Raw genomic sequence first — 14,715 nt, forward strand, 5'->3', positions numbered from 1 at the left:
AAAGAATTTAAAAACTAACACTGAAATATAAACCATGCATTAGAAATCTCCTTTGAGCCTCTGAGACTAGTCTACACCCTAGTACTTTTTTTTCAATATCGTTTGCCTTGTTTTATAGTTGTTTTCACATGTATTCCATATTGACCCTTCAGTTCAGCCAATTGTCATTTCTCAGACCCTTTCTACCCAGTGTGGTCTGCATCACCTAGGAGCTTGTTAGAACCACAGAATCTCAGGTCCCACCACAAGCCTAGGTCTACTAAGTCAGAATTTACGTTCTAAGTAGATCTGTAGGTGACTTGTCTGCCCAATAAAGTTTGAGAAGCACAGAATCAGAGGATCTTTATCTAGCATATGCAGAGGCTGAGAGGGGAAATTCCTTGGTCCCTCTGCATTACTATTAACTCTAAAACTACCAATACTATTATTTCTATGAGTTGGTTGCAGTTGCCTCAGATACTTATAACTTCCCTTTGTTTCTCTTTCCCCTTTCTTACCCTTGGTATAAATCCTACAATATGCCTTTATTTGAGAACTGATTTGTATTCCACATGCACATCATATTTACTGAGTGGGCTGTCATTATGCTGCACTGTACTCCACTGATGTTACATTTCTGAATTACAGACATATTTGAAGCACTATTCTAGCATTTCATGAGTTTGCTTATTTAGGTGGTTCATATAAAATTGATTTTGTACAAAACATTTCATGCACTTTGTCTGTGTCTCAATGCTCTGGTCCTGAGTGATTCTCTCAAATTTATTACTGACTTTCTAGATAAGCTTGGTCAGGTAATTATCCCTCCTGCTTCTTCTTTTCCAACTATAAAATGGAAAGCCTAACATGGCCATGGAATGTTAGCTCTCAAGGGGATCTTACATAGCATTGAGTTCGTATCACAAATTTACATGTAGAAAATTAAGACACAGTAAGAGTGTGACTTGCTTAAGTCAACAGCCCATTACTAGGAAGAAAAAGAAATCAAATTCTAGGTCTTCTAACTATAGCCCTGAGCTTTTTCCATAGGTCCTGCCCTCCAAGGTAATGCTAATCATTACCCTTTCCATGTTTTCTCAGAGGGAAAAGGATTCCTCTTTCTTTTCAAGGCTTTGCCTTAGCCTCTATATGAGGCTTCCACTACTTCAACTTTGGTCTCTTAGTGCCATTCTTCTCCATATACAAATATGTCAAAGTTTTTCTCTCTTTCATTTAATAAATAACAATAATAATATAACAAAAATACTTTCTACCTCTTATCATTCATATAACTGCATTTTCCATTTGTCTCAGAATCTCTTGAACATCTCTGCTTCTTCAATATCTAATTACTCTTCATACTATCTTATTCAGGCTTCTTCCTTAAATCATTTACTGAACCAGTAAATCGATATCATTGATATCATTAATAACCTAGACATTTACAAATTCAAAGGGCTTCATTCACTCTTTATCCTTTTTTCACCTCCCTAGAGTGACTAAACTGTTAACCATACCCTTTTCCTCAAACCTGTGATCCACTTGGCTTTTCAAGCATCCCTCTCCCCTTGGTTTGCTGAATTTTCCGTATTTGTTTCACACTGGCTCATCATTCTATAAGCTACTTTTAAAATGTCAAGATCCATCTGGCTACGTTATTTGTTGTCTTATAGTCTTACTCATAATACTCTTCCAAGGTGGTTTTCTTAGTTTGTGTGCCAGGTATTGATTGATTGGTGTTTGATTCTTTTACCCTTTTTGTCTGCTCAATGAAAATGGATTTGAGCCTTTTAAATATTTTTCCTTTACCAGTTGGCATAATGTTGAACTTTATCAATAGAGGGTGCTGGAGTGACACTTCAAAGAGAAAGAGTTTTTCTTCCTGTCACCAATGCTTACTGGGCAAGCTCTTGCAGCACAGGTATCTTCTCCAGTGTCCAGCTCCTACAGTGCACTCAGCTTTCCCAGGGCCAAGAGTGTGCAATGTGGGCTTCTTTTCTGGCAATAGGCTTCTGCAGTGCATGGAGATTCTGCAGTACCAAAGTTCCACACATCAACATTTTCTGCAGTGTCCATTCCTGTGATGCATGGTGACTGGCAGCACCCACCAGCCAGCAACTTCCCCCATCAACTCTCTTGGGTACTTTTGTATGGGGGTGCCTCTGATGAGACACTTCCCTGTGAACAGCTTTCCCAAGCATCCTAGAAGGAAATTTCTGGAAAGTTCCACTGGTGTGGAACCACAGTGCTTTCTCTTCCATTCAATGAACCAGGTCTGTACCCTATCCAAAAAGATCTTGATCCCAACCTGGCAGAACTGCCTCTTTGGTGCTCTATCTCACCCCATGGAGAGTGACTCCTCCTCATGCCTGCTATTTCTACATTTTTTAGAATTCCTATGTCTTCCTTGTCAATTCTTTATTATTCTAAGCCCTTATTATAATTAATAATTATTTATATTAAACTTTACCTGTTCAAATTACTTGGTGGTTCCTCTCTCCCATTTGGTCCCAGAAATGATACACCTTTCCCAATGAAGATATAATCCAGTTTTCCCACAGAGCAGTGCCTTAGACAAAGTCTTAAGTATTGCTATTCTATTAGGACATCAAATATTAAGGAAGCATGAATGAGGTAAAGGAGAAGTGAGATAAGGAAGGAAGGAAAACCAGAATGAAGTGTTTGTAACTAAGCTGGAAACATCGTTGCTATCAAATGTAATTGATTGATGGATTACATTGGGTAATGTCCTAAGAGTCTCTACGAACTAATAGAAGTCTATTTTGATGAAGAAAAGAAAATAATTTATCTGCTGGCTCTTGTCTACCACTGATCACAGTTTTACCCCACAGTGCATCAATTCCCCTTCACTTCCACTTTCTGCATGAAAGAATGCCAAGCAGATCCTTCCTGTGTCTCACACACAGTGGCAAAGGGGGTATCAAGAGAGAAAAGGTGCAAGGTGTGGGCAAGTGGTCAGTGCCTGCATGAAGATGATCGGAGACCATGCAGCACTGATCACTGGAGTGATGGATTGGAAGGCAACGATGGTAAGTAGTCAAGGATCCCAGAGACAGATAGGAATCAGAGTATGTGAGGAGGCATCTAAGGTGTACATGGCACAGGATTTTATCCGTGTCTATGACCTGAACTACATTCTTCAGGCAGATGAATCTCAAGTCTCTATCCTCAGCCACACTTTTCTTCCTGAAATCCCGGCTACACTTCCAAATGCTTAACCAACTTGCATACGTACATATCTTGCAAGTGCCTTAAATTGAGCATGTGCACAACTGAATTCAATTTAATACTTTCAAAACACACTCTGCCTGACGTCTTCTTAGTCAGGAGGGTCAGCATTCGTTTTGATATTCCTCCAAGATGCAAACTTTGGTTATTCCTTGGATTTTGCCCACTCTCTCACTGACTCAAATTTAGTTGCTCACCAAATCTTTTTGCATTTTTCTTTAGAAACGTCTCTCAAGTCTGGCTTCTATTCTTATCTTCACTGTCATGGTCTTATTCCAATTCTGTCCTCATCCTTTCCTCAAATTATTGCAGCATTCTCCTGTCACAGCCTCTCTCTAATCCCTTCAACATGATGATTATCTTTAAAAAAAAATCATTCTGTTAATTCCCTATGTTAAAACCACCCCTGGCTGTCCATTGGTTACAAAATAAAATCCAAATTCCTGAGCTTTCCACAGAAAGTCGTTCACAGTGTACCTCCAGTTGTCCATCCCTAACGCCATGAATTCTCTTTCTGCTCATTTTACACTTCTCTCATGTTTTTTTCATATCCTAAGCTCCCATGCTTCCACCCTACTAAACTTTGCAACATACAATAGCATTCCAAAACTTTTCATGTTTCAGGATTTAGGCAAATGTTTTTCCTACTGCTTAGAATAGGAAAAATTTCTACTTCTCATAAAACTCAGGTGAAATGTCATCTTTTCAATAACTTTCCTAGAATAATTTAACTGTTCACTTCTCTGAGCTTCCACAGCACGTTTCCTTTTCATTCTAAAAGTGTTTTTCATATTTTATTACAATTTATTTGTTTTCACACCCATATTACCCACTATATTGTGATTTCCTCAAGTGCAGGGGCCATGTATTATTCATTCTTGCATCCCTAGCACTCAGCATAGCACTTGTGCATAAACCGTCCAATAAATATGTGTTGAATTGAATTTAAATGAAATCATAGGTGTAAAAGTACGTATGAAGAGTATAGTATTGTTATCAGCAAGGCAACATTTCACTATGGCATGATATTCATCTAATTTTATACTTACAAAGATTCTGTGTTGATGCCATAGACACTTTGTCAACCATCCAAAAAGCAGCAGAGCTTTTTGCCAATGAGCAATAGCAGTGTGTGTTGACAGTTTATTTCAGTACATTATATGGCACTCAACCAAAATTGAACAGCAAGAAAAGATGGAAAGAAAATGACTATTTTCTAGGCCTCCATCACTGCATGTAGGACTAAATGGATTTCATGATGTTCATGTGCCTTGGTTTGCATCAGCCTTATGTGTAAATCAAATTGATCGTCCCAGGTTGTTTGGCCCAGGACTGTCATTCTGGTCTACAGTCCTCATACAATGCTATATTACACTCTATTATTGTATACTACATCACAGCATACTGTATCTATTACAGTCATCTCATGTGAAATTACCTCTTACAAAAGGATGGAACACACCCTAAATTATAATAACCTCATCACTTGTACCAGCTTTAGCAGAAGACGACTTTTAGCAACCGTGTTATTACCTCAGGTATGATTAGAGGAAAGGTAGTAATTCATTCCAAGACTAAAGTGCTTTCCTAGAAAACAATAAATCTAGATATTTTAAGATATCTAAGACTAGCTTTACCATTTACAGAACCATGTTGAGAAGTTTTCCCCTTAGAATTATATGATTATATGTATGGTGCTAGAGTTGAAGCTAACTTCAGACTGATTTGTGGGCAAAGAGGCTTGATTCATCAGATATTTCCACTATATATAGAGATACAAAACATCTTGTTTTCCTAGAAGTTTTTTATTTTCCTTGTCCAAAAAATATACGTCAAAATCTGCCCAATTGTTTGGACCTAGTATCATCCACAGACAGACTGTAGAAATTTATTTCTGGTCTTTCCATCAGGAATAATTATGTTTCTCCATCCATTGGCTTATTTTTATGTTATGGACCATGTAAACACTGCAAATGCTTATTTTTATTTCTTTGCTTTAGCTAGACAAAGCTTAGAGTGAAATTTGTGGCCTAGATTTAGCAAATACATAAGTCTTTATATGTTAAATATTTTATACTGAACTTCATCTCAAATTTATCTTAATTTTCTACCCTTTTTGTTACTCTCCTTCTGTTTTCACTAATGTAGTCTATTTTAGCATGCTAAAGTACCTATCTTTTTAAAACTGGATTGATTCATTTTTAGCTTCATGGTGAGACATTAATAAGTAAATGCAGAAATAAGACTATTCCTTCTAATGAATTGTATAATTTTTATTCTTCTCCCCTGACTATTTGCTGAGTTTCATATATCAGCACAACTACACAAAAGAAACATCAAATATTCTACTACACTGGCTCTTAATGTACAAGCATAACCTGGGAAAATATCTCTTTAAAATTTTAAGTCATCATTCCTATGTCCCACCTCTGGGAATTCTGACTCGAGTCCAGCATGGGGCCCATTTGTCTATATTTTTTGGGCATCTCCACAGACGAATCTGACATATAGCCCCACTTAAAAAACAAATATTTGGAGAAAATAGGATGAATCATCTTTTCAGAGTGTAAAAGAAAGTGGTGTAAACCTGTGTGTGTATAATTATGATAAACAGTTACAGAATATAGATAAATAGATAGAGATAGGTAGATAGGAAGTTGTTTAATGAAATAAGAAGGAAAGGCACAAAAGAAAAGAGTATAGAGAAATATATTCATTTAATCACAGATAGAGTTGCTAGCAATTGTATGGTAGAAACACGTTATGTTTATAGAATAGCTCGAAAGATTTCTGAAAAACAATCACTTCTCCCCTCTAGTTTCAGGCCATCATGATAGGTTAGTAAATATCACGTTTGAGCACTTATCAGATGCTAAGGACTATAAGAGGTATTTTATAACCTGTGCCTCATTTCACCCTAGGATAACTCTTTGAAGTAAGCATGATCACCACCAATTTTGGGGTTTACAAGTTGAGATCACTATAGGTTGAACATTTGGCCATGGTCACACGTTCGGAAGCGACAGGCCCAGATGAAAATCCACTTCTCATTCTCAAACCTTATGTTTGCTTACCGTGTTTCACTCTGCTCCTTCAACATATTTGCTTTTTCTCCTGATAGAATTCTGGATAATGCAAAGTGAATTCATTTATGGTTTCCTAACCTCAAATACTGCAGAAACAATAACTTAGGCAGATATATGTAAGAGTTTATAATGACTATTTCTTGAACTTGGAAAAATCTAGGTAAACACTGGCCTATGAATGAGGTCAGTGGCCATTAAGGCTTTTCAGTTTTAAGTATTCTGAGATGTTATTTATATAAACGACATGGGTAGCTTTTTTGAGATTAATGGAGCATATGCTCAGATTCATTTGATCCTAGATTCATTAACCCCTGCTCCACTGATTTTTACTCAGTATTTCTAACAAGAAAGAATTACACCTTTGAAAGCAATGATGCATCTAAGTTTATATTCCATATAGTAAAACAAAGCTCCACTCGAATTTTTTTTCCATAAATATCCTTTCTATATGGATTATGGTGTACATTTGGTCTCACAACTTTTGTGTTAATTGGAGTTGGTTTACTTTAAAATCATTTAGCAAGGGATAACCCTATATCTAGAATATCCAATGTCTTATGCATTTGGACAAATTGGTTTGCAATACTCTTATTTCCATAGTTATCAGATATAATTATGTTTGGAAATACAGTGACGAATTTTGTCTATTAAAGGTAGAAATTCAATATCTTTCATTCTCTACTTTTCTTTGCTAATTTTGAGATGAATTGTGTATTATTTTGTAGTCATAAACAAACACTTTAACAATGTACACCTTTTTAGTATTGTCTTCAAACTGAAAAAATATCTCCACCTTGTAAAATCTTTAATGTTAAAACTAAAGCTATGCCCACAGTGTACTTGAATTGAATAGGTTCCAGATTTCCAATTCTATTCAGCTAGCTTTCCTTGAACACATGGAGCAATTTCATTGTCAACTTTGGGCTGGCTGGATATTCACCTTTAACAGGAAATCAACTGAGATTTGAATTTCGTAATTTATGTTGGGTCTCTGAATATTCTAGTTGTGCTGAAAAGATTTTATAAAAACAGAACAATATAATTGTATTGAAAGAAAATGTGATACAGACAAAGCTGACTTTATGGGTAAGCAGAGTGAGTATCAAATACAAGAAACCCCTTCCAGTTCCAAAGTCCTCCTATTAAACGTAAATATGCCAGTGGATTTTGGACAAAGTACTGTGGCCAGTACTTGTTAACCACTTAAGACAGAATATTTTATCAAATTTACTAGTTTTAGAAAGCGTGTGTCCTGGGGTACAAACATCTCTTTGAATCTCCTTTCTCATCTCTGTTCATCAGTTAATAAAAATAGATACCATTTTTTGAGTGCCAACCTTGGGCTAAACATTGTGTTTTAAATACTCAACATACATTCTATTATATAATCTTCATAACTATCCTATGAAATGTGTTTTTCCCGTTATAACAATGAGGAATCTGAGCCTCAGAGAGATAAATCCACTTGTCCTAGGTTAAAGAGCTGGCAAATCATGATTCCAATTCAGGATTCAAATTCTGAAGCCCACACCCTTGATCACTCCTGTACTGTTTCTCTCCTTCTGTGCCTCTCAAACAGATCTTTGTTTGTCAATAGATTTGTTAGAGGCCAGCACACATATTTCTGCCTTCTTCTTTCTATTAATTTTATTGGTGAAATATTATTTTAAGAATTCCAACTATTGCAGATAAATCTATTCTGGAGTTTGGAACTAGTTCATCCATTCTTGCTTGTTCCATTAGCAGAAAAGTAGGCTTGTTTTGCAGTGCTATGTTAAGATTACCTTGAAATGTGAACGATCTCTATTCCTCATACTGGTGTAGAAATCTATGGAAAAGGCAGTAATGTCATTTTGGCAGTGTATCATCCTGAATCAGAAACTAAAGCATGCAAACTGAAATTGATTTGTAACAGGTACCTTATTAGAAGCAAACATCAAGAAAACTAGAATCAATGTTGAAACAAAAATTTGTCTTGTAAGCAATCCTGAGTGAAATGTGTTGACACAGCATCACATTCTGTAGCCCCATTTTTGCATGCTTTTCAAAGCACAGCTATCTCAGGCTGAGGGAGATGAATAATTGACTGATCACTGCATAATTCAACACAGTGTTGTAAAAATTCAAGGTCTGGCAAATTTGAAGCTTTTCTTTTTTATTGAGACTGAGGTTAAAGTTTCAATCAACCTTGAAGAAACATTTAAATAGCACAAGGATATATGATTTATTAAAGTGCGTATTATTCTTTCTTATATTCCCTCCTTCTTCATTAAGCTACCTCACATAATGCACATATAAAGTTAAAAGACTATCTATAAGGTTTAGTGGAGCTCCGCCTGTAGTGACTTCAAAAGCCCTAACATCATCAATGTCTAAACACACTTATCAAACCAAGAAGCTCAAATAAGTTGCTTTCTATCTATCTCATTATATTTCTTTTACATTTTTATACACAAACCATTTTGTAAATTTAACATGGAAAGGGGAAAGCAAAATTCTTGTGAAATATGCTGACAATTTTATCCACTATATTATAAAATTTCTGCAAAAAAAAAACAATTAGTGCATGAAGCAATTTTTCATTCAATTGATTTTCCTATAAAAATTTTTTATTATCTATTATGTTCCAGGCACTCTCTTCAAAACCAGAATATGAGTTGGAAAGGATAAAAACAGAAGCTTTATCAAGAAGTAGAAACTTATCAGCTTTGACAGGAAAGTACAGAAAAAGGAAAAAGCTGTTTTTGTTCAATTAAGTGTGAGATATGTTAAGAATTAGTGTATTACAATGAAATGCTATTGTTATGTCTACTTTAAAATGAAAACTGTATTTTTAACTTTCAAGAATATAAAAATTCTCTCATTTAGTTTTCCTAAAAAAGATCCAGAAAAAACTATTAACATGTAATCATTCATTAACATATAATATAATGTGATCATTCCATATTAACATATAATAATTTCATTACATGAATTGGCAATGTTACAGGTATTCTCAAAAATTTTGAAGGCATTCTTAACCTTTGAATATGTCTACATATATATAAATAAAAACTTATTTTTGCACAAGCAGATTTTTCTGATATGTGAAAGGTATATTTAGTTAATCTCTATCTCTTTAGAAAGTTTTTTGAAAAGCATACTCAATGTATTTTTGGAAAAAACAAGATGAATGACAAGTTGTGTGTGAACAGGAAAGATTGATTTTGCGTTATAAATAGATTTCATCATAAAATAACACAAACTCCAAACTAAAGTACTTGAGAAAATTTAGTTGAATCCTCTCTACTTAAATAAGGTACGAAATTCGGCATAATTCTACTAGCATGTAATCAGAATGTAATCATTGTGCAAGGCGTGACCACTATAAGACATGAAATAAACTGAAAACATGGATGTTGTCTTTTAAAATCTGACTGTCTCACTGGAGAGCAAAATGTTAATAGGCAAAACACTTAAGAAGTGTAACAATTTAATTTTTTTCTTTCTAAAGAGTTTGCCCAAATCCTCAATGAACAAGAGCATGACATAAAGTCGAAGAAGAAGAATTTAAAAATAAAGTGAATAAAACACCTCAATAAATTGCCATGTTTTGGTAAAGTGATTTGGGAGACAAAACACTGCCACTGATAATTATGAATCTTTTAAAAGTGTCATCATGTAGTTAAGTCCAAATCTGAAGCACACGTCTTTGCTTAATATAACTTAAATGCTGGAATTTCTTTGAATGTATAAGGTCTAAATCAGGAAGTCACATACTTGGGACACTGTTTTTCAACTTCTTGAGTGACATAGATTACCCAGAATCACATAAAACATTTTTCTTCTGAAATTTGCTTAGTAGTTCCTAGGGCTGTCTGATGAACTAAAAGAATTCTCATGATTGTTAGGTGCATAGGAGTGTAGGCTGCACAGTACACACTGTTGATTTGATACCCTCTATGATGACAGTCTATGGTTCACCAGCTTGGTTAAACAGCACATCAGAAGCAGTGATGGGTGATCAATCTCATTCCCCACAGCACTGCTCCCAAAAGAGTCATTACTGAGAATAAAACGAGGAAAGGCTATTGAAGGGAATCATTGAGTCTATGGCTTAAAAAAAAAAAAAATCTAAGAAAAAAAATGAATAATAATCTTGGGACAATGCATTTTTAAAACCTTGTTACAAAGAGAAGTAAACTGACAAATTAATATCTTGGAAACGGCAATTTTACTTTCATACTTACTAGTACGTTTCAGTGTCAAATACTAAATAGCAGCGTATTATGCCAAGATATTCCATTTCATTACTATATTCATTGTCAAGAATCAATTAAAAGAAGAATACAAGGTATCAGAATTTCAACCTCATGTCCAATAGTTAATACTTATAAATTGAAAATTAAGTTAGACAAATAAATCTCATTCTTAAGATTAACATCATATAAATTTTTATTCTGCTGTTCTACATTGAAAGATGGAAAACCAACAGTGTACCTAGAATAAAAAGTCAATTCTAAAATCTAAAGTCAGATCTAAAATGTAAAACCTTATTGCCAAAGTGATTTAGCTGAAACAAATCTAATTTTAATTTTTTTCTTAGAATTACACAGCTTGTGAATGTTTTTAAGCATACCTAGTGAGGTATAGTAACTGGAACTAATTTTATTTCTGTGTAAATTTTTTCGGTAGAAACTTGATTATCTTGTAAGGTAGAGAAAAATTGGTGAGGAATGTTGTATTTCAGAAAAATAAAATATTACTTATAATAACAATTCACATTTATTTAGTGCCTATGATGTTTTGAGTACTTGCTAAGAACTTTATGTAGATAATCTCATTTAATCTTCACAGTAACCCTGGAGTAGTTCTTAGTACTTATCTATTTTATATATGAGGAAACTGAGGCAAATAAAAATTAAATAACTTGTCTCAGGCCATAATTTGTAAGTGTTGGAATGAAAAATGGAAACTAGAGAGTTTGACTTCAGTTTCCACCTTATTAATGACTATGGATTACTTCCCACAAAAAAATTGCTTCAAATTCTCTACTGACTGCTTTTATTTCGAGGGACCAATTTTCTGGATCTTCTAGTGGGAAATACTCTTTATTTGATAAGTGAGAGACATAACAAAAATGATTTTAAATTTACTCATTGTTTTGTTGGATTATGTATCAGGTTAGTTACTCTCAACAGCAGTTTGCAGAAAACTCTTATCAAAGTTTTTCCAAATTGTCTTCAACAATTAGGAAATGATTTTCTCATAAAAACAACTCACAAATCTGGCTCCAGGATTAGGTTAATTCAACAGGTAAAGGATGTCATCTTTCCATGTTACTAATCTTGGAAACCTCAGCATGTCAACTTGACTCCCTTAAATTCACAGGATGGCAGCAGTAATTCCAGATATCATATCCAGACAGGATAATGTGCAGTAGAAAAAGAGAAATCTTTTCAAAGTGGCTTCTGGAACCTCTGTTATGTCCCTTTGACCAGAATTTTGTAATATGTCCATTTATAAACGAATTCCAAACAAGGAAAATACAAACATCATGATCAGTTAGACCAAATACGATTCTGCTCCAGCTAGTGAAGGATAAGACTGCTTCTCCTGAAGGACTTGGCCCCATTGGGACAGGATTCCTGAACTCAATTAGACTACTTTACAAAGGAGAAAGGAAGGAGTAAACAGTTGCTGTGTAGGCAAAGAACAGTGGCATGTGGGTTAAGACAACAGGTTGGATTTAAACAGCTTGGATTCATGTTCTAACGTCATCACTTGTGAGCTATGTGACCTTAGGAAAATTTCTTAGCCTCTCTGTGCCTAAGTTTCCTCACTTGTAAAATAGAATCTATACCAGTAACTTTCTCCTAGAGTAATTCTGAGGTTGAAATCTGTTAAAACTTAAAAAGCTCTGAGAATAGTGTCTGACATATACAAGAGCATCCATGTTTATTATTATCAAATATAGTTGTAAAAATATCTATTATATGAGTTTCTGTTTTCTGGTCCAGTATATCAGGAGCTTTGAAGTCATCATTCCACCATAACAACAAATAAGAAGCTGAACTAGTTGAAAAAGTCAACAACTCTTTTCAGATCTGTCAGAGAAGTAAAGTCATAGGGCAAATGGCTTTCTACAAAATTGGAGAGGTTGACAGATGAATGCAGAGAATCACCACTTACTGGATCAGAAATCCATGAGCAGAAACCTCAGTGGGAACTGGAGTTGGGTAGGAAAACCTGAACTGTAATTTATGAATTGCTGGTGGCTGAGTTTAGTCAAGTCTGAGAGTTAAAAATTGAAGGGGAACCCAGTCTTGGGGGGCCCTCACACTTTTGTGAGTTTTACCTTTAGGTGCTTGACCAGGTTCTCACCGTGACTATCAGAGAAAAGTCCCCTCTTGCTTCTGAGAATGGGAGGGGGAAAAGGAACCATTTTGAAATATTCCAGAGTATTCTGTCCTACTAAGGCCTGCCCTCAAGGGAAACTATTTTACCAGAGCCTAAACTATTGGGGAGTTAAAGCCTAACCAAGGCAGGAGAAGGGAAATATGCAACTCCAGTCCACTCTAGCCATCCTGTTCCACCTAAGAGGGGGAGGAGCAGGTTACTAAGGAGCACTGATGAAGTTCACAGTCCAGAAGCAAAATCTCACTAAAAGACTGAGACCTAATCATACATCTATAGAATGCTTCCACTCCCCCTACACCTTACCAACACATTACTAAAGGCCTGTTTACCACCGTTCCTTTTACCCAGTATGTCATGTCTGGCTAGCAAGAAAAAGTTAAAAGACATACTAAAAGGCAAAAAAAATAGCTTGAAGAGCTAAAGCAAGCATCAGACCAGACAGGGATGTTGGAATCATCAGACTGGGAATTTAAAATAACTATGATTAATATGCTAAAGGCTCTAGTGATAAAACAGACAACATGCAAGATCAGAAGGGCAATGTAAGCAGAAAGACAGAAATTCTAAGAAAGAATGAAAACTAAATGCTAGAGATCAAGAACATTGTAACAGAAACAAAGAATGCTTTTGATAGGCTCATTAGTAAACTGGACACAGCTGAAGAAAAAAATCTGAGCTTGAGACTATCTCAGTAGAAACTTCCAAAACTGGTAGGCAAAGACTGAAAAAAATAAAAAAGCAGAACAGAGTACCCCAAAACTGTGGGACAAGTACAAATAACTGGAATGCTAGGAGAAGAAAGAGAGAAGAACAGAAAAAAAATTTGAAGCAATAATATTAAAACTTCAGCAAAACAAAAATAAATAAAACATCTTGAAAGAAGCCAGAGGGGAGGAAAACACCTTTCCTGCAGAGAGACAAAGATATGAATTACATCTGACATTTCTTCATTTGATTTTTTCATGCAAGCAAGAAGAGAGTAGAGTGAAAATATTTAAAGCACTGAGAGACAAAAAAAGGACCAAACTAGAATTCTGTGCCCTGTAAAATTGTCCTCCAAAAGAGAGGGAGAAATAAAAATGTTATCAGATAACCAAAAATTGATGGAATTTGTTGCCAGTAGATCACCTTGTAAGAAATATTAAAAAAAAAATCTTTGGGAAGAAGGAAAGTAATATAAGTGAGAAACTCAGATCTACATAAAGAAAGAAAGAGCATCAGAGAAGGAATACATGAAGGTAAAATAATAATTTTATTTTTCTTATTTCTAATTGATCTAATCGATAACAGATTTGTTCAAAATAATAATAGCAACTATGTATTTAATCATGTATGTTTATATATAAGTGAAACAAATCATGGCAATGGTACAAGGGACAGGAGGGAAAAACCAGGATTATTTTGTTATTGTAAGGTACCTGCATTAAAAAAGTTAAATAAAAGAAATATAACTGATATGACAAGAAAAGAGAGAAAATGAAATCATGAAAAAGATTTAATTAAAGCCATAAAATGCAGAAAAACTGTGGAAGACAAAAATAAGAATGAAGGACAAGGGCAACAAATAGAAAACAATAACAAATATGGGAGATATTAATCCAACTATATCAATAATCATTATAGTTAAATGGCAATTGTCTAAATACACCAAATAAAAGAAGAGATGGTCAGAAAGCATCAAAAAACAAGACCCAACTATATGTTGTTTACAAGAATTCCACTTTAAATATAAAGACACATATAGATTAAAAGGAAATGGATGGAAAAAACATACAATGCTAACACTAATAAAAGAAAGCAAGAATTGCTATATTAATGTTAGAGCAGATTCTAGAGCAAGGAAAGTTATCAGGGATAAAGAGAGGTATTATATAGTTATACAAGAGTCAATTCTTCAAGAAGACATAGTAACCCCTAATGTGCGTATGCCTAACAACAGAGGATCGACATACATGAGTCAAAAATTAGTAGAACTTCAAGGAGAATTACAGGAATCCACTCT

General features: G+C 34.7%; 1 long non-coding RNA gene across 4 annotated transcripts in view; it reads left to right on the forward strand.

The window, feature by feature from the left end:
• Positions 1–14,715, forward strand: part of LOC139076476 (uncharacterized) — a 116,455-nt gene that overhangs the window by 62,770 nt on the left and 38,970 nt on the right. The window contains exons 3-4 of one of the 4 annotated variants that reach the window (XR_011528123.1): positions 2,832–3,029; positions 8,945–11,081. The exons of the other annotated variants lie outside the window; for them this stretch is intronic. This is a non-coding gene — a long non-coding RNA (uncharacterized lncRNA). Of the gene's footprint in view, positions 1–2,831; positions 3,030–8,944; positions 11,082–14,715 lie in introns of those variants that run through there. 4 annotated transcript variants of the gene reach the window in all.

The sequence above is a fragment of the Equus przewalskii genome, chromosome 16 (assembly GCF_037783145.1).
Source record: "Equus przewalskii isolate Varuska chromosome 16, EquPr2, whole genome shotgun sequence".
In the NCBI taxonomy this organism is placed as follows: Eukaryota; Metazoa; Chordata; class Mammalia; order Perissodactyla; family Equidae; genus Equus; species Equus przewalskii.